Source organism: Schistocerca americana, chromosome 2 (assembly GCF_021461395.2).
Source record: "Schistocerca americana isolate TAMUIC-IGC-003095 chromosome 2, iqSchAmer2.1, whole genome shotgun sequence".
Classification (NCBI taxonomy): Eukaryota; Metazoa; Arthropoda; class Insecta; order Orthoptera; family Acrididae; genus Schistocerca; species Schistocerca americana.
In genome coordinates this window covers 760,105,864-760,125,299 of record NC_060120.1, presented here as the reverse complement: position 1 = coordinate 760,125,299, position 19,436 = coordinate 760,105,864, and the positions used below count along the sequence as shown (strand labels likewise).

Here is a 19,436-nt window from a genome sequence, read left to right as displayed (position 1 = left end):
ATGACTTAAATGAACATTACATAACAGATTAGGTAACTGAAATACCATATTTCAATCTGTATATGGCCAACAAAGTATCCCAGATATGTTCAAAGGTCTATGTGTAGTGTAATCATATAGGTCACAGAACTCATGATTCTTTGAAGAAGTAATAAGTTTCCTTTAATTTACGTCTATGGTCACAATCTTTTTTGTTTAACAGATTACTGGTTTTGGTCTTTAATGACCATCATCAGATCTGTTTCATAAAAACAAAGTCCTAATGCACTGCAGCCATAGTGGCATCATCAAATGTTAAATGTGGAATCAGCACCAGCATCGTCAAATACACATAAATCACATCACATGCACGCTGGTGCTGATTCCGCATTTAACATTTGACGATGCCACTATGGCTGCAGTACATTAGGATTTTGTTTTTATGAAACAGATCTGATGATGGTCATTAAAGACCAAAACCGGTAATCTGTTAAACAAAAAAGACTGTGACCATAGGCATAAATTAAAGGAAACTTATTACATATACGGGTCACTGTGTTTTTCACGACAATGTCACAGCTTGCGAATCTTTGAAGAAAGCTTGCACATTTCTCCCATCATGTGGGCACACAGTGTCCAGCCAAAACATGATATGTGGAGTCCCCTGAAGGAGAGGTAGAAACTCACATTCCTAAGCATCCATGATGTAGTGGCTACTGTTCAGATTGCCTCCAATATGTAGGAGTCAAGATCACACTGAATGTTGCCCCAAACAATCATACCTGATATTTGTTTCCTTTGCCACTCTACTACACAGCCTACAAAACTGCAACTGCCAAGATAGCATTCAATACACATGCAGCCATCACTGTAGAACAAGTTGAAGCACAATTCAGCTAAAAACACTATATTTTATGACATTCAGCACAACAGTGATGTCATTCATGTGTACATTGCAGTCTTGAGTATTTGTGGCATGCATGCCACCAGTATTAATTGACAGCAGTTGATGTAGACTGATTCACAGTATTTTCAGCATTCCAATATCAAGGCAAAATGTGTACAAATCTGTATGATCTGTCATGGCGAAGTAGACATATTGAAGCTCAATACATGCTCTGGTTACATTTCATGGCCATTACCCACTTATTGCTGCATCTGAATTCCTTCTATCCAAAATTCCTAAATAAATAACACTGCTATAACAACATGCCCATAACAAGCTGAAACTTCACAGAAACTTGATTCCCAGATCCAATCATTCAGCCCATATGAACTGATTCACTAGCAGATATTGCACCTTTTGACATCAATATGGCACTTGCCTCAATGTTTCCATTTTCTATGAAAATTCTTCACTGTCTCAACTTTGCATATCACAGACTCTTCTGGTCCCAAATGTGTACAATACTTTTATTTCCATTTCAGGTCAAAATTTTTGGACGTGACTGTTTTTAAAAATGTTTACATACTGTAATGAGTAACGGCCAATGCTCCTAATTTCACAGATTCATAACTAGAATGAGTTTGCAATTAGTAAAATAAATATACAGGGTGTTCCACATAGAACCAGTATGCCTCACGTATCGGATGATCATCTCTAGTCAAATCGCTTGTGAAGTGGCAAAACAGGCTAGAAAGTTGACTACAATTCATTTTATTGAAAAGTTGAGTGCAGCTGTGTGTTCGTGCATCAGTCGTTGTGAGAAGCTCATGTTGTTGAGTTGTAGCAGAAATCGGCCACAGAATTCGCATAGAAATTTCAAGAAGTTGCTGCATGTCAGTAAGGAGGTTATCACAGCAGGTTGGTGTATCTTGTACTAAAAAATATAAAATTAAAATACTGTTGTGTTAGTGTGGTGCAAGAGTTGAAATTTGAGAATCGGGGAAAAAACAAGAGTTCATTATCATAACTGGCTGTTAACATCAATTGCTAACAGTTACTTGGATCCCTTGCTTTACTTCATGTCAGATGAGGCCTGGTTTCATTTGTCACGTAATGTAAACTCCCACAATACGAGATACTGGTCACAGGACAATCCACATATTCTGCATGAAGAGCCTCTCCACTCACAGAGGTGTTCGGTATGCATGTCCGGCATGCACATTATTGGCCCCATATTTTTCAGTTACACCTTAAACAGTGCCAAATATCTAAAGATCTTTGACACTGTCTATGAACAATTAAGAGATGCAGAAAAGCTGTATGCAGTATTCCTACAAGATGAAGCAACAGCTCACACATCCAACCAAAGTACAGACCACATCACCAACATGTTTCCTGAAGACAGACTTGTCAGTAGAGGCCTCTGGCCCCCAAGGTCCCTGGACTTCCCATAGTGTAACTTTTATTCATGGGACACACTAAAAAGCAAAGTGTATGTCAACAATCCTCATACAACAGATGATTTTAAATGGAACATTACTAGAGAAATTAGCAACACCACACCTGCAGAATTATAGTGTGTTGCTGGTAACGTCATCACACAAAGTCAGTGATTCCTGGATGCCCATGGCCAGCATCTTAATTAACAGGTAATTAAATGTTTCTTAATGTTACTACTATGTATTATTTTTAGTTAGTTCATTGTTACTTGAATCTATCTCAGACATGAGGCGTACCAGTTTTATGTGGGACACCCTGTGTAAATCTGCATAAACACTAATCATCAGAGGATATTTATAGAATCTATGAAAAAGTTATGTTCATGCCAGACATCCAGTTGTTTGAAACATATTGTAACCGCAGATGAAAATTAGTGAACACTATACAAATTATAGTGTTACAATCACAAATTGCTTGATACATCTTTTTTATTTAGGGGACACCTGCACTGTCATGCATACAAGAAACATTCTATCTATCACAAGACAAAAACAGAAAAAGGAGACAATTGTAGGATGAAGTGTGAATTTCATCCCCATCGACGCGCAAGTCACTGAAGTGGCATCATATCTAAAGACTTGCACCCAGCGAACGGTCTACCTGACGGAAGGCCCTAGTCACACGATATTATTATAGCATTTTAGATATGTTAATTTCCAGCTCTTCTTTCATCTGAAGAAGAATCATATGACTTAATTTGAAAGAAAAGAAATGCCTATTGTAGTATACATGATTAAACGGGATTGTTTACTGTATACAGTGAGTTCTGCTCATTAAAGAGTCAGAAAACAAATTGGTTCATCATCAAAATTGATACTTGTAACTGTCAGCTAAAAAAAATACTTAATTAAACTGACTCCTTTTTACTACTTTACTGAATAATCTTGCAATGCAATGAAGCAGTTTTATTCTCTCTGTGTTGTTTTTCATATGGAGCGTGCATACTAATACAATGTTTGACTCATTTTATCTGATGTTGGACTTTTGGTCGTATACAACTACTTACAACAAAATTCTGTTATGCTAGTCGTAATAGTTCTCACAGTACCTGTCCAGGCACAGCATTAAAAGTGATCACACTCAAGTGTTTTGCATGTTGTTTGCTAGACCACTACTGTATACAGCAAAAATGCTAGACGCATGAAAAAGGAAAATTAATTTAACTAGAGGAAAGACAATAGAAGGGAAAAAGCTCTGGGACTCTCGCTTTGAGTGTATACAGACAAAAGAGAATTTGCTCCCAACAAAAAAACCTCTGAGAAAGTTGAGTGGAACAACACTATGTACAAGCTTTGTAATGCAGCTCTTTGTATAAGCAATTTGTATAATGCAATGGATTCCTTATTCACCTTGTAAAGAATACAGACTAGATATATCTAAAGATAGATATGTAGTCCATTAACTTGAAAATAATGTTAATAGACAACATAATAAAATAAACATCAACAAAGTGAACATTTATAGGGTTGATAGTGACACATAGTATAAGACGATGTTAGCTTATTATCCATGTGCATGAAAATGAATCAAACAACTTGCATGTTTCAAAACTTGGTGGAAATCTTACTTCATTTTTCTTCTCAGGATCAAGTGTGTAGTGAGAATGACTGCTTTACAGGTGTCCATAAAGGCATAAACCTCGAAGTCAAGTTTGGGTGTACTGAGAACACCATATTCTGACAAAAGGATCCATGATCAGCCACTCAACTCTCAAAACCAGTCCATTATTTACACAGATGACACATCTGGCATTGGTCAAGAAGCAACACTTGAAGAAGTAGAATCAAACCTAACAATTGCCTTCGAAGAACCTGCTGTCTGCTATGATAATAAGTACTTGAAACCCAACCCAGATAAAACTAAGTTTTTGCGCATTTCACTTATGCAATAATAAGGCAAGAAGAAAGGTGAACATCACCCGCAAAGGATAAAATTTAAATCGCTTTGTTCACAACAAGTACTAGGGGTTAAAGTTGGATCATTTCTTAACTTACAAACAACACTGTACAGACACCTAACAGAAGGCATGCACTAAAACAATCTCATCCACAACTAACAAATGCCACTTCAGTCTGGAGGAATTTTGCATATGCTAATCACGTTGCAGAGACTCTTCATGAGACTGGCCACATAGTCACAGGGTGCCTAAGACAAAATCCAGTCAAAAAGGTCTTTCCATTCATTGGAGTAGCACCTCCAGATGTAATAAGAAAGACAGCAGCAGAAATTGAACAAAAGAAGCAAGAAACAGTTTCAAGGCACCCACTGTTTGGAACTCACACTCATCCATCATGACTGAAATACAAGAAAAGCTTCCTAATACAACGGTACAAATTTCTACTTCAGCAGCAGACCACCACACTGAGCTATGGAGAACAAACCCTCAGAGGACTATGGGCAGCAAAAGAGAAGTTACCATCTCCCTTGTGGGACTTGCCAAGACACTCAATGGATTCAGAAGAGGAGTGACAATGTGTAAAATTAATTTGAAGAAGTGGGGTGTGACAACGAATTTTATGAATGTGCAGCATGGCAGGACACTGAACACCTTGGTTTACACTAATCTGAGCAAACTCTGTGATTTGACTTTGCTGTTTTGACTACTGAACACTGGATTCAAAAAGCGTGAAATTATCTCAACCATTAACATTAGGTTGTAGTTCTCGCTTACTTTTTGACTGAATAAATAAAAATGAACAGTCTTTATTTTCACTGAAGTGCATGGAAGTAAATGAGTCAGATGGACAGAAGAAAGGGAAAACTGATGCAAGTTCTTGGAGACAGGTGATTCTCACAACCACATACTAAGTCCATGCAAAAGAAGCTCAGTAAAAGACTTTATTTTATATTTTTTCTATTGACCAGTGATGATTACAGATTCTTTAGAGACAAGTTAAGTCAAGAACAGCCTCTCATAAGCATGACAGAGATTGGCATCTGAACAGACCTCATGCTACTTCAAATACAGTATACAGAGTCATTTATGTGCATGATTCATATGTTTAAATGAAACATTGTCACTTCTTTCAGCTTTATTAGTTGATTTGCGATGTGTTTGCCTCTGATAAAGGCGTCTTCAGACAATGTACAAAAATTATAAAACCCAGTACAAATATAATGCCCTTACACAAAAATTCTAAATCATGAAAACATCCTTTAATCCTACATCATAAAAGTTACAGGTCCTAAATTACATTTGGGTGGAGTGGGGGTAACTAAAGAGTGTACTAGCTCCCAGATCATGAAATACAAAAATTTAACACTTACTAAACTATGGGTAAACAATCATCTCATGAAATGAGGAGTCAAACATATAAAAGTACACCCAGGAAAGAATGGACCAAGTGCATGTATAATGCAAAAATATGGAACAATGAAAAAAATGGTGGCAATTTCTACTTAAAACAAGAATGACATAAGGTCAAATCAAGATTATTAGCAATAACCATAAAAGAGAAACAGGTAAAAGCTTCCCTTGTGAAGGTTTACAGTACTGTGGTAACACATCGCAAGCCAGTAATGGTAATAAAGAAGAACTCTCATACGGTAAGATCAAATGTGACTTTTTAAAAATGCAGGTTCTGTCAATAACTGTCATGTATGCACAACCTTAAATACTAGTACTGGTCTGACTAGATGAAAACTAAGGTCTATGGTGTCGTAATAGTCAGAAGCTCACCAGGTGGTGACACTATGGCTTCTAATAATGGAAGGCTCTGTGTAAATAATTAGCAAGAACACCCAGTGTCTGAACTAACATAAATTCATAAACTCATTTGAAGATGTGCAACATAGCATAGAGAAATGCCTGATTTTTCAACAGGGACTGTTCCTTTAAAAGCCTCAGAAATTTTGAGCAACTATGTTTCGAAACACATCGGACAGTCGAGAGGTCATTTACTGTTAGACTCAGTGAACACTTCCTTATGAGATAAGGGCAAATTAAAAAATATTCGTTCTTCACTGAACATCTGAAAGTTTTAGGCCATCAGTCCCCTAGTTTCAAAAATCTTACAATCCTGCACATAGAAAATAAAGGGCAAAAATTAAATTTGCTTGAGGAATTTGGAATTTCAAAACATATTCCCTTCAAATCTTCAAAGATTTTAAATGAACAGTTATTGTTGAAAAATCAGATGTTTTTTGATGCTATGATGTGCATCTTCAAATGAGTTTATGAATTTACGTGGTTTGGTGTTTTATAATTTTTGTATATGACCATCATATTTGTACTGGATTTTCTAATTTTTCTAGATTGTCTGAAGATGTCTTTCAGCACAGGTGAAACACGTCACAAATGAAGAACTAATAAATCCATCTTTATTGCAACCACAACTGAATTCTCTCTATCACATTACCACTGTTTCTGTATCAGTGCCACAGATTTTGTGAATGGAGTGGAAGGACTTTCGTTACAAATTGCCTAGTCAGGCAAAAAAAAGGGGGATTTGGAATATTACAAACTAAATTACAAAATAGTGAAGGCTTGCTTGAATATTACCTTCAATAAGAATTGTTTAAATGATAAGGTTATTCTTGTATACGTGCACAGGTACCTCAAAATTAAGCATTTTGATAAAGTATCTCCTGGTATGTTCAAATGTGCCAAGGTTATAATTTTGAATGAAATTAGGAGGTAGCATATTGTTAAAGATAGGCTTAATGCCCTAACATACAGTGCTTACTTTAAGGCTGTTAATACATTTGATGTGCATTGTTTTGACAATATAATATTTCTTGCTATTTTATGTGTATGGGAGGAAGCTCAACTCATTAGTGACGGCCAAAATAGGAAGTTAGTTAAGCTCAAGCACATTAACAATAAGTCATGTAGTGCAGAGAAGCACAGCTTTCCATTCGCTGACCCAATAATTAATCTCATTAATATTTCATTCAGCTAACAGCAAATAGCACTCTTGAATAAAGGCCTAAAATGCCAATTAACACTACAGTTAAATAACAGGGTAATTACTTCCATTGTCACACACGTAAAAATGGCCTTAGACAGTGCTGTGATCGAAAAAGACAGTTCAAGCCACTAAAATTATTCAGAGAGCAGCCACCAAGCATTTCTTTCATGACGAATCCTGAAGACAACAAAACAAAAATTAGATGAAGAAGAGGTGACTGTAGTAAAGTCTGACAAGACCAATACAGGCATTGTGATTTACAAACATGATTATGTATGCAAGGTTGAAAATTTTTTGGCTGAAAATGGGATTCATCGAATTGACTCAGATCTCACTGTTGCATTGGACAAGCTTTTAAGAAATCACCTTGATAGTTGTCTGCATATTATTCCTCCACAGCAGTTGTATGGTTTGAAAGTAATGAACCCTAGACCCCTATGTTACAAGTACAGATAAAAACTCATAAAGAAGCTAACTTAGCAAGATTAACTGTCAATGGTATCAGCAGCCCCACTTATTATGTATCTAGACTACTACTTCAGATTTTAAGGGATAATGTAACTTTTCAAGTAGATTACATGACATGGAATCGTAAGGAGTTGGTTGTTTATTTGCATGATAGAGATTTTCAAGAAGGTTGCCATCTCATTTCCCTTGATATTAAAAACCTGTACACAAATGCCCCCTAAGGGAAACTATATGTACTATTCGAAGATTCTTGTCTGAGGACGGATCGCTCCTAAAGGAAGAAATTAATGAGATTATTACTATCTTAGACGTGCTCATCAACCACAATTACTTTTCATTTAACAACACAATTTGGCAATGGGGAGTTGCCATTCCAGCTTCCTGGCTGATATTTCTGTGAATCACATAAAATCTGAGATTTTCAAATGGAGGTCCCCTATTAGCAAGCAGATTATCCTATATAAAAGAGATATGTTGATGGTATTGTAATTATCCTCAAGGGTAATGAAGGTGATATAAACCTCCTCACTCAAGAGTTTAACAGCCTATATCCAAAACTGACTTTTATGCATGAAGTCCAGAACTCCGTGGAGATCTTAAACTTTGCAACTCATGGAAAATAAGATTTCCTTCAATATCTTTAGGAAACCTTCCACTAGTGTGTGTGTCTGCTATACATTCCACCTTCAATCATCCGAGGTGCTACAAGCTGCTGTTGTAAGAATTACCTCCAATCATCCGAGGTGCTACAAGCTGCTGTTGTAAGAATTTGTGAGCTCCCCCTTTCTGACAATGCTATTAGGCAAGAATTGAACAATCTTTGTTATGTAGCACAGAAAAATGCATACAGCCCATCATTGGTGCACCGGTTACATTCCACATGCAAAAATGCCTTGCAAAACCGGGCCACTCCTACTCTCTCCACATCTAAGTTATGTGAGGTTTCACAAATAGCGATTCCATTTTTAGGCCCTTTTTCTTATACTTTATCAAAGTTATTTAAACAGAATAACTTCCAGATTGCTTTCTTAGGGTAGCTTGATTCAGTTTGCTCTCCCCCATGAGTAACACAATAATCATATATTTTTGAAATCAGGGGTTTATAAAATTAGGTGCCCAGAATGTCTGACTGAATATTCAGACAGACGGGGAGGTAATTTACTGTTAGATTCAGTGAAACTTGCTAATGAAAAAAGGGCAAATTAAAAAAATTTCCTTCTTCACTGAACATCTAAAAGTTTCAGGCCATCAGACCCTTAGTATGAAAAACCTTATGATCCTGCACATAGAAAATAAAGTGCGTAAATCAAAACATGTTCACTTCAAATATCCGAGGATTTCAAATGAACAGCTATTGTCAAAAAATCATACATTTTATGATGCTATGATATGCATCCTCAAATGGATTATGAATTTAAACTACTTCAGACATTGGGCACTCTTCCCGACTATTTACACAGGGTCTTCCATTGTTAGAAATTGTAGCGTCGCGACCTGGCGAGCTTCCCGGTACTTCAACACCACAGACCTTAGTTTTCATCTAGTCAGACCAGTACTAGCACGTAAGGTTGCGCTTATATGGCAGATGTAAACAGGCCCCATTTTTTGAGTTGTCTCCATTGTTGTTTGTTGTTGTGGTCTTCAGTCCTGAGACTGGTTTGATACAGCTCTCCATGCTACTCTATCCTGTACAAGCCTCTTCATCCCCCAGTACCTAGCGCAACCTACATCCTTCTGAATCTGCTTAGTGTATTCATCTCTTGGTCTCCCTCTATGATTTTTACCCTCCACGCAGCCCTCCAATACTAAATTGGTGATCCCTTGATGCCTCAGAACATGTCCTACCAACCGATCTCTTTTTCTAGTCAAAATGTGCCACAAACTTCTCTTTTCCCCAATCCTATTCAATATTTCCTCATTAGTTATGTGATCTACCCATCTAATCTTCAGCATTCTTCTGTAGCATCACACTTCAAAAGCTTCTATTCTCTTCTTGTCCAAACTATTTATCGTCCATATTTCACTTCCACACATGGCTACTCTCCATACAAATACTTTCAGAAATAACTTCCTGACACTTAAATCTATAATCGAAGTATATCTCCATATGGTAAGTCAATTAATGTTTGTGTCTTGGCTCTTTTGGCATGCAGACAATTTGCTTCCTCCTGTTGTATAAAGCCATGGTTTGCATATTTTAACAGTGTTGTTTTTCTTCTCCAGATGATATTTTATGGTATTGACAGAGCCAGCACTTTTAAAAAGTCACATTTGATCTTAGCATATGAGAGTTGTTCTTTATTACCATTACTGGCTTGTGGCATGTTACCACATTACTGTAAACCTTCACAAGGGAGGCTTTTGCCTGTGTCTCTTTTAAGGCTATTGCTAATAATCTTGTATACAACCTAATGTCATTCTTGTTTTAGGTACAAATTGCCAACATTTTTGGCATTGTTCTGTATTTTTACATTATACGTGCACTTGGTCCATTCCTTCCTGGGTATAATTTTATGCATTTGGCTCCTTATTTCATGAGATGATTATTTACCCATAGTTCAGTAAGTGTTAAATTTTCATTTTTCATACTCTGGGAGCTAGTACACTTATTTACCACCCCTTACCCCCAAATGCAATTTAGGACCTGTAACTTTTATGTTACAGGGTTAAAGAATTTTTACGTGGTTTGTTGTTTTAGAATTTTTGTTTGTGGCTATTATATTTGTACAGTATGGCAACGGGAACCCGCATGGAACCATCCTATGCTTACCAATTCATGGGCCATCTAGAGGAATCTGAACTGTATCATCTTCATCTTTGCATAGGTGTGGTATGTCGTCTTCCGGAGCCTGGGCTTTGCTCTGCAGCGATTGGTCCGTTTGCTTTTAAATTTCAGAGGGTGCTGTGTTCTGGGGAGAGACCCGCTGACGACGAGAGTATTGCGTGCTGCTGCCGGAGTGAGAAGCGGAGTTTAGTTTCCGGTTGTGTGGCAGCGCAATGTTGCAGAAAAGGTGGTATAACTTCCTGTGAATGCACGTGATTGCTACGAGTGTGTGTACTTGGGACGGCGGCAGTAGTTCTGGACGGGCTGTGTGATAAGGAAGCTCGGCGTGGCAACTGTTGATGCGGCATGTCCGCGTTGCTATGGCGGAACTGGGGCGATTGACATAACTCGAGTTGGTGCTGGTTGCAACCTGTCGCTGAATGCTTGTCTGCCTTCTGGACTAACAGTGAGAATTTCTTGACTTGATGTGTCTCACTCAATTTCTGCCCGTGTCGTCGGGTGTTTTATGCTCTAAGGGTGTGTGCTATGGTGTTTCTCAATTTTAGTAGGCTCAGGCATGCCCGAAATCCCGATTCAATGATCTGCTGTTACATTGTCAAGTGTAACTATCACTAGAAGAGAGTGTTAACTCTCTGTGCCTTAATAACTGAACCTAAAATATTATCTGTGGTTGAAATTTTATTCTGACCCAAGTGCAATAACGATCTTGTATTTTGCAATTTGTTGAGTATTATTATTATTATTATTATTATTATTATTATTATTATTATTATTATTATTATTTAGTAATGGCCGTCACATATACTAAGTCAAAGATTTACGAAGGCCAGAGGGCGTCATTAACAGTTCCTGCCTAGACAGGCATTATATTTTGAACCATGTGTTTCAATGTTTAGTAATTTTTATTTTATGTGTTATAGAGAGTTGCTGTTATGCCTTTTGTGGACGATTTGCCACGTTGGTGAAGCTTCTAGTTGTTCTGCTGGTCTGTGCCACACTGTTAAAGCAGGCAGTCCTAGCAAAGCTGATTGTAAATTTTTCCTAGTGGTGAGGAGCATGGGCTGGTTTTAAGTGTTAACTCACTAACTTTAACCATTCTCAAATATTTATTACTACTGATAATCAGACCCTTCAGGGCGAGTGGCGACGTCACTGCCCCTTTTCGGTTATTAATTCTATCATGTTAGCTTGTTTTAAAAAAAAACTTTGACATATGAATTTGCCTTTTGGTCTTCATTGTTCCTTTGGACGAAGTAAATTAACTGTTGGTTTTGCATCCTTGTAGCATTATCAAAACAGCATTTGTGGTTATATTCGATTGGCCCTTCTGGCCAAATGATTAAAGTCATTCTTTTCAGTAACTTATTGTATTGGTCAATAACTAATCAAAAGTGTTGGGTCCTTCGGACCGTGATTATCTCTTATGCTTGAATCTTAAGGTTGTCATTCTGACATTACAGTTGTGAATGTTCAGCAGCCCTTCAGGCCTGGAGTTTAAAAAATTTTATTGCGTTTTGTGATATATATATGTATATATATGTACCAGTGAACAAGTGTTTTTTTAACATTTAATAAAATTAAATTCTTTGAAACTGTAACCTCATCTGGGTCTACGCTTTCACTCCCTGCGGCCTTTGAGCTCTGATTACCTTACGCTTTGGTTAAGTTTTCCCATACCACGACGTATCTCTGGTAGCAGAGCGTGGTTGCGTTTTTTTTTTCTCATGGGGGGAGAGGGTACGGCTTGCACTGGTACTAATATAGTCATACAGTTATTTTGCTGTTGTATTTAAAATCCTTAGTGTGGGTACTGTTGGCGGTGTATCTTGTTTCAGTATGGCCGCTCCAGCAGTTAGAAAGGTCATTGGTGTGGCAAGTCTCAGGAAACCATGTCTGCAGTATGAGCTGGCTATAAGAGGACAAGAGATAGAAGGGACTGTGGCGGAACTTTGCCAGTGCCTAAGTGCCGCCTTGACTGCACCGGTAATTATTACTAGTGAGATCGTGGGTGAGGTGAGTCAAGCTGTTGCATTTTGTACTCAGTTACGTAGTGAGCTTCAGGACGATGTATCAGCCTGTGAAGTTGCCTACACATCTCGTAGTCAAATCTGTCGTATGCAGGCGGCGTTGTATCATTTGGCAAACAGAGTCTGTGATATTAGAAATGTTTGTCACGACACTAAAGTCTTGTCCAATATACAAAGGTTGCAAGACGAGGTTGTGGGGTTACAGCAACAAATGTTATGTTTGAGTTGGCGTGACGATGAGCAAGATGGGGGACGTAATACTAATGAAGAAAGACAGGGTCAACAATTTAGTAGTCCTTTTAGCAAATTACCAAATCCCCTTATGGCTATCCTTAAAGGTGTAATTAGTTTGTTAGTAGACAGTACCGGAAATTTGGTATATCTATTGTGGCTGTTAGTAAAACTCCATGAGCAAGCTAATGTATTACAGGTTGATTGTGAGGTAATTTTGCAGTTGATTTATCTGCTGGCGGTAGGGCGTCTGGGTAGAATAACTGTGGAAGCTCTGGAAGGCGGTTATTCACTGTGGGATTTTAGGAAGTTGTTACTGGCTACATGTTTGGGCAGTCGTAAGTTGAAGGATTTAGTGGATCAACATGTGTACCGTGTGCAGGCTGAACACGAAACGTTTGCCAATTACGTCAGAGAGGTACGGCTTAGTATACTTGCATTGTGTGTAGAAATATCTGAAGAGAAGGCAGTGGCGCACATTTTGGAGGGTTTGAAGCCTGCGGATAGATCTAGAATCATGTTTGCAAAAACACCAACATTGTTTTCTGATTTAGATAAATTGCAGGTTGTTATTGAAAGTGTGTGTTACACTGATGGTAAGAGGGGAGACTTAAGATTGAACGATGATGTGTCCGTCGGTAATGACACGCAAGTAACTTCTGCGGGCAAGGCCTTGTGTTACCGTTGTGGGAAGTCTGGTCATTTTGTTAAGCAATGTGCCGTACCGAAGCGCTGACATACGAACAGCTGACGCCAGCAGAAATGGGAGTGTGCTGCCTTGGTCAGGAAATTCCCTCCTGGATGTCGTAGAGTATGTGCGGTGAAAGGCGGGCGGCTTCCATATGCTTGCGCTAGCCTAGGAGGTGAACCTATTTGCGCCTTGTTAGATTGTGGCAGTAATATTTCATTGATTGATCATGATTAGTACGAACGTTACAAAGGCTTGGCTAAGTTGCCAAAATTAAGCACTGTTAATCATGTGTGTTATTCGGCTGGTGGGCAAACCCTTGAATTGGTCGGCAAGGCACCTTTTAAGCTTGGCATTCAAAGGTTCTCTTGGCCACTTGTCTGTTTGGTGGTTAAAAATTTATCTGTGAGGTTTATTTTGGGGTGTGAATTCTTGCATTTAACTCAGTGTGTAATAGACTATGTGAACAAAAGTTTTTACTTCAAGTTTAGACCAGAGCTTAGTTTTCATTTCTGTGCTCATGGGTTGGGGGCTGGTATGTGTACAGTCGAGCCACAGCCAGCCAAGGTTAATGTTGACCATCTTACTCAAGAACAGGCTAGGTTATTATTAGAGGTGTTGGATGAATTTCCGGAGGTGTTGACCAACCGGCTTGGGGTCACTAATAAGATCGAATATCGCATTCAGCTTACTGATCAGATACCGGTGCGGCAAACTCTGTATCGTTAATCTCCACCCAAAATGCAGGAACTCCATAAAATCATTAACCAGCTACTGGAGGATGGTGTCATTCGCCCTTCTCTATCACCTTACGCAGCACCTATATTTCTTGTGCACAAGCCCCATGGGGAAGGGTTTAGACCCATGGCTGACAATCGTGCTTTAAAGCAGAAGGTTGTCCTGGAGTCTATTCCTCTCCCGGATTTGCACAGTTGTTTTGCTTGGTTCACGGGAGCCAAAGTTTTCACTGTCCTGGACTTGAACCAAACGTACTATCATGTACCGCTGGCTGACAAATCAAAGCCGATAATGGCATTTAGTACCGATTACAATCTTTCTGAGTTTAATAGAGTGCCCTTCGGACTAGCAACAGGTGTGTTGGTCTTATCACGCCTGTTAGACTCGGTGTTAGGCAACTTTAAATTCAAGTTTGTGTTCAATTATTTGGACGATGTTGTCATATATATAGCGCGAACTTCGATGAACATCTTGAACATCTACATCAGGTTTTTGGACGATTGAAAGAGGCAGGTCTAACTGTTAAATCGTCCAAGGTAACTGTCGCCCGGAACGAAATATCCTTTTTCGGACATATTGTGTCGTGCAAGGGAGTAACTACTTATCATAGCAGGACTCATGCTATTCATGCCATTCCGATTCCTAAAGATAAAAGGGCTGTCGCGCGTGTCATTGAAATGGTGAATATTTTTAGGAAGTTCGTACTGAATTTTGATCAACTGGCCGCACCTATTAACCAATTGCGCAGGAAAGGCGAAAGGATTGTGTGGGGCAACTCTCAACAGGCAGCCTTGGTCGCCTTGAAAGTTGCAATAAGCACCTTTCCAGTATTAGGGATCCCTGATTTCAATCGTACATTCATTGTTCAAACTGACGCGTCGAACGTAGGGGTGGTGACTGTTTTGCTGCAGGAGCAGGACGGCGAAAGGCGTCCTCTTGCTTACGCATCACGAGCTTTGTCACCAGCTGAGACTAAGTACTCAGTGTAGGAATTAGAGGCTTTGGCGGTCATATTCACCTTGGAAAAATATAAATTCTACTCAGAATATTGTCGGTTTCGTTTAGGAACTGACAATCAGGCCCTGAGTTGGGTGCTTGCTCGGCCATGCAAGACAGGAAGAATAGCGCATTAGGCCGTGACAATCTCGGCATTCCAGTTCGATGTTTGTCATATTAAAGGGAGACAGAATCAAGTGGCGGACATTTTGAGTCGCATGTTTCAAGTCGAGGAAGGGGACGATCATTTGGAGCTAGCCACTTGTAATATCGCGGTGTTAACTGATATTCCATCTCTATTCAGTAACGTTGAGGAGGAGGAACAACAGGACCCCGAATTGCGAACCGTGATAGATAGACTTAGAGCCCGGGAAACTGTTCCGGGTTACTCCTTGGAACAGGGGTTTCTCTGCCTTCACACTAACCGCGATAAGGTCCCTAAATTATGCGTACCCCGGAGTTTAGTGCCTGGAATTTTCAAATATTTTCACCAGTCCTTGTGCGGGGGACATTTAGGTTTTCATAAAACCCGGCTCAAGGTGAGCAAAAGGTTAACTTGGAAGGGATTGGTCTGCGATGTAAGAAGGCTTGTTACAGGGTGAGAGTCTTGTAAGATGGTGAAGCTGGATACTGGGCCCAAGAAAGGATTCTTGAAATCTACACGAGAATCTCGACCCTTAGACAAAATCTATATTGACTATTTGGGTCCCTTACCGCATACCCAGAGAGGCAATCGCTTCGTGTTCGTCATGGTGGACGCCTTCACCAGGTTTGTGTGGTTAATTGCTAGCAGCGGTACAACTGTTAGTGTTAGTATTCAACATCTCAAAGGGGTTTTTGCTAGCTTTGGCCCGCGAAAGATGCTAGTGAGCGATAACGCCCCCACTTTTGTTTCTAAAGAGTTTAAACAATTCTGTTTTGACCAGGGGATTTCTCATATTACCACTGCACTTTATAATACACAATCGTCCTTCACTGAAAGAATCAATAGGAATTTAAAGTCCGCACTCATCGCGTACCATTCTGGGTCACAATAACGGTGGGATTTCTCTCTCAACTGGTTATCTTTTGCTTTTAATACTGCTCACCACGAAGCGCATAAATTTTCTCCTGCTAAATTAATGTTTTCCTTCCAGTTGAATTCTCCCTTGTCCAATTTCATATTTCAATATGTCTGCTTGTGTCTGTATATGTGTGGATGGATATGTGTGTGTGTGTGCGCGCAAGTGTATACCCGTCCTTTTTTCCCCCTAAGGTAAGTCTTTCCGCTCCCGGGATTGGAATGACTCCTTACCATCTCCCTTAAAACCCACATCCTTTCGTCTTTCCCTCTCCTTCCCTGTTTCCTGATGAGGCAACAGTTTGTTGTGAAAGCTTGAATTTTGTGTGTATGTTTGTGTTTGTTTGTGTGTCTGTCGACCTGCCAGCACTTATATATATATACCCCCCCACTGAGAGAATCTCTGCTCTCGTAGACCAACACCTTCAACCTATTACGTTAATTGCTAGCAGCGGTACTACTGCTAGTGTTAGTATTCAACATCTCAAAGGGGTCTACATAAAAGATACCAACCATTTCCTCGGCCAACTCACCACAGTTCCTTTCCCTTTACCACATGGTGCTCTGCTCATCACTATTAATGCCACCTCCCAGTACACTAATATTCAAAATGCCCTCGGCCTTACTGCTATCGAACACTACCCTTCCAGAGGCCCTATGGATTCCAAACCAACATCCTCTTTCCTAGTCTCCATGACCAACTATATCCCCACCCACAATTACCTCTCCTTCGAAGGGATTACCTACAAACCAATCCGTGGTACGGCTATGGGCACCCACAAGGCACCATCCTATGCTAACCTATTCATGGGCCATCTAGAGGAATCCTTCCTAAAAACCCAGAATCCTAAACCCCTCACGTGGTTCACATTCATTGATGACATCTTTGCTATCTGGATTGAAGGTGAGGACACCTTATTCACATTCATCCAGAACCTCAACAACTTCTCCCCTACTTGCTTCACCTGGTCCTACTCAACCCAACAAGCCTCCTTCCTAGATGTTGACCTCCACCTCAGAGATGGCTATATCAGTACCTCCATCCATATCAAACCTACTAACCACCAGCAATACCTCCACTTCGACAGCTGTCACCCATTCCATACCAAGAAGTCCCTTTCGTACAGCCTAGCCACCCGTGGTCGTCGCATCTGCAGTGGCGAGCAGCCCTTCTCTAAATATACTGAGGGTCTCACTGAAGCCTTCACTGACCGTAATTCTCCTCCCATCCTTGTACAAAAACAAATTCTCGCACCTTATTTTTCCAGTCTCCCACCACCTACCAAAGTCCCACAGTCCTGCCACAGAGGAGCATTCCCCTTGTAACTCAGTACCATCTGGGACTGGAGCAACTGAATTACATTTTCTGCCAGGGTTTCAATTACCTCTCGTCGCGCCCTGAAATGAGGAATGTCCTACCCACTATCCTTCCCACCCCTCCTACAGTGGTATTCCGCCATACACCGAACCTACACAATATACTCGTCCATCCTTACACAACCCTGATCCCAATCCCTTAGCTCATGGCTCATACCCCTGTAATAGACCTAGATGCAAGACCTGTCCCATACATGCTTCTACCACCACCTACTCCAGTCCGGTGACTAACATCACCTATCCCATCAAAGGCAGGGCTACCTGTGAAACCAGTCATGTGATTTACAAGCTAAGCTGCAACCACTGTGCTGCATTCTATGTAGGCATGACAACCAACAAGCTGTCTGTCCGCATGTATGGCCACCAACAAACTGTGGCCAAAAAAACAAGTGGACTACCCTGTTGCTGAACACGCTACCAAATATGATACCCCTCATCTCAATGACTGCTTCACAGCTTGTGCCATATGTATCCTTTCTGAATTGCGCAGGTGCGAGCTTTCCCTGCAATACATCCTACGTTCCCATAACCCTCCTGGCCTCAACCTTCATTAGTCACTGTCCTCACCCATCCAGCTCGCCCCCCCCCCCCCCTCCCTTGTTCCCATTCCAGCATTACACAGCAGTCATTTCACCACCACACCCAGTCTTTTAAATTATTTTTATTTCTCTCCTTTCCATTACTTAACCCTTCCCCCCTCCGCACCTTCTCTCCTGCCCTCCATCTAAACTGCAACACTTCACTGTCCACCACTCCCACTATACTATCCCTCCCCTTCCCCACCCCAGCCTCCTCCTTACCCCCACCCTGTTGCCACTCCCATCATGCACTGGTGCTGCTGCTTGCAGTGTAGTTTCAGCTCTCTGAGACTGCAGACGTGTGTGCAAGTTGTGTTTGTGTGAATGAGTGTGTATGTGTGTGTGTCTTTGTTGTGGTCTTCAGTCCTGAGATTGGTTTGATGCAGCTCTCCATGCTACTCTATCCTGTGCAAGCTTCTTCATCTACCAGTACCTACTGCAACCTACATCCTTCTGAATCTGCTTGGTGTATTCATCTCTTGGTCTCCCTCTACGATTTTTACCCTCCACGCTGCCCTCCAATGCTAAATTTGTGATCCCTTGATGCCTCAAAACATGTCCCACCAACCGATCCCTTCTTCTAGTCAAGTTGTGCCACAAACTTCTATTCTCCCCAATCCTATTCAATACCTCCTCATTAGTTACATGATCTACCCAACTTATCTTCAGCATTCTTCTGTAGCACCACATTTCGAAAGCTTCTATTCTCTTCTTGTCCATACTAGTTATCGTCCATGTTTCACTTCCATACATGGCTACACTCCATACAAAAACTTTCAGAAACGACTTCCTGACACTTAAATCTATACTCGATGTTAACAAATTTCTCTTCTTCAGAAACGCTTTCCTTGCCATTGCCAGTCTACATTTTATATCCTCTCTACTTCGACCATCATCAGTTATTTTACTCCCTAAATAGCAAAACTCCTTTACTACTTTAAGTGTCTCATTTCCTAATCTGATTCCCTCAGCATCACTCGACTTAATTTGACTACATTCCATTATCCTCATTTTGCTTTTGTTGATGTTCATCTTATATCCTCCTTTCAAGACACTGTCCATTCCGTTCAACTGATCTTCCAAGTCCTTTGCTGTCTCTGACAGAATTACAATGTCATCGGCAAACCTCAAAGTTTTTACTTCTTCTCCATGAATTTTAATACCTACTCCGAATTTTTCTTTTGTCTCCTTTACTGCTTGCTCAATATACAGA

The 19,436-nt window shown here is 40.1% G+C and overlaps 1 protein-coding gene across 3 annotated transcripts in view; it reads right to left on the bottom strand.

Moving 5' to 3' along the window:
* The window catches only part of LOC124595045 (ATP-binding cassette sub-family A member 7-like), a 610,990-nt gene that overhangs the window by 470,935 nt on the left and 120,619 nt on the right, over nt 1-19,436 (bottom strand). The gene's annotated exons all lie outside the window — the stretch shown is intronic.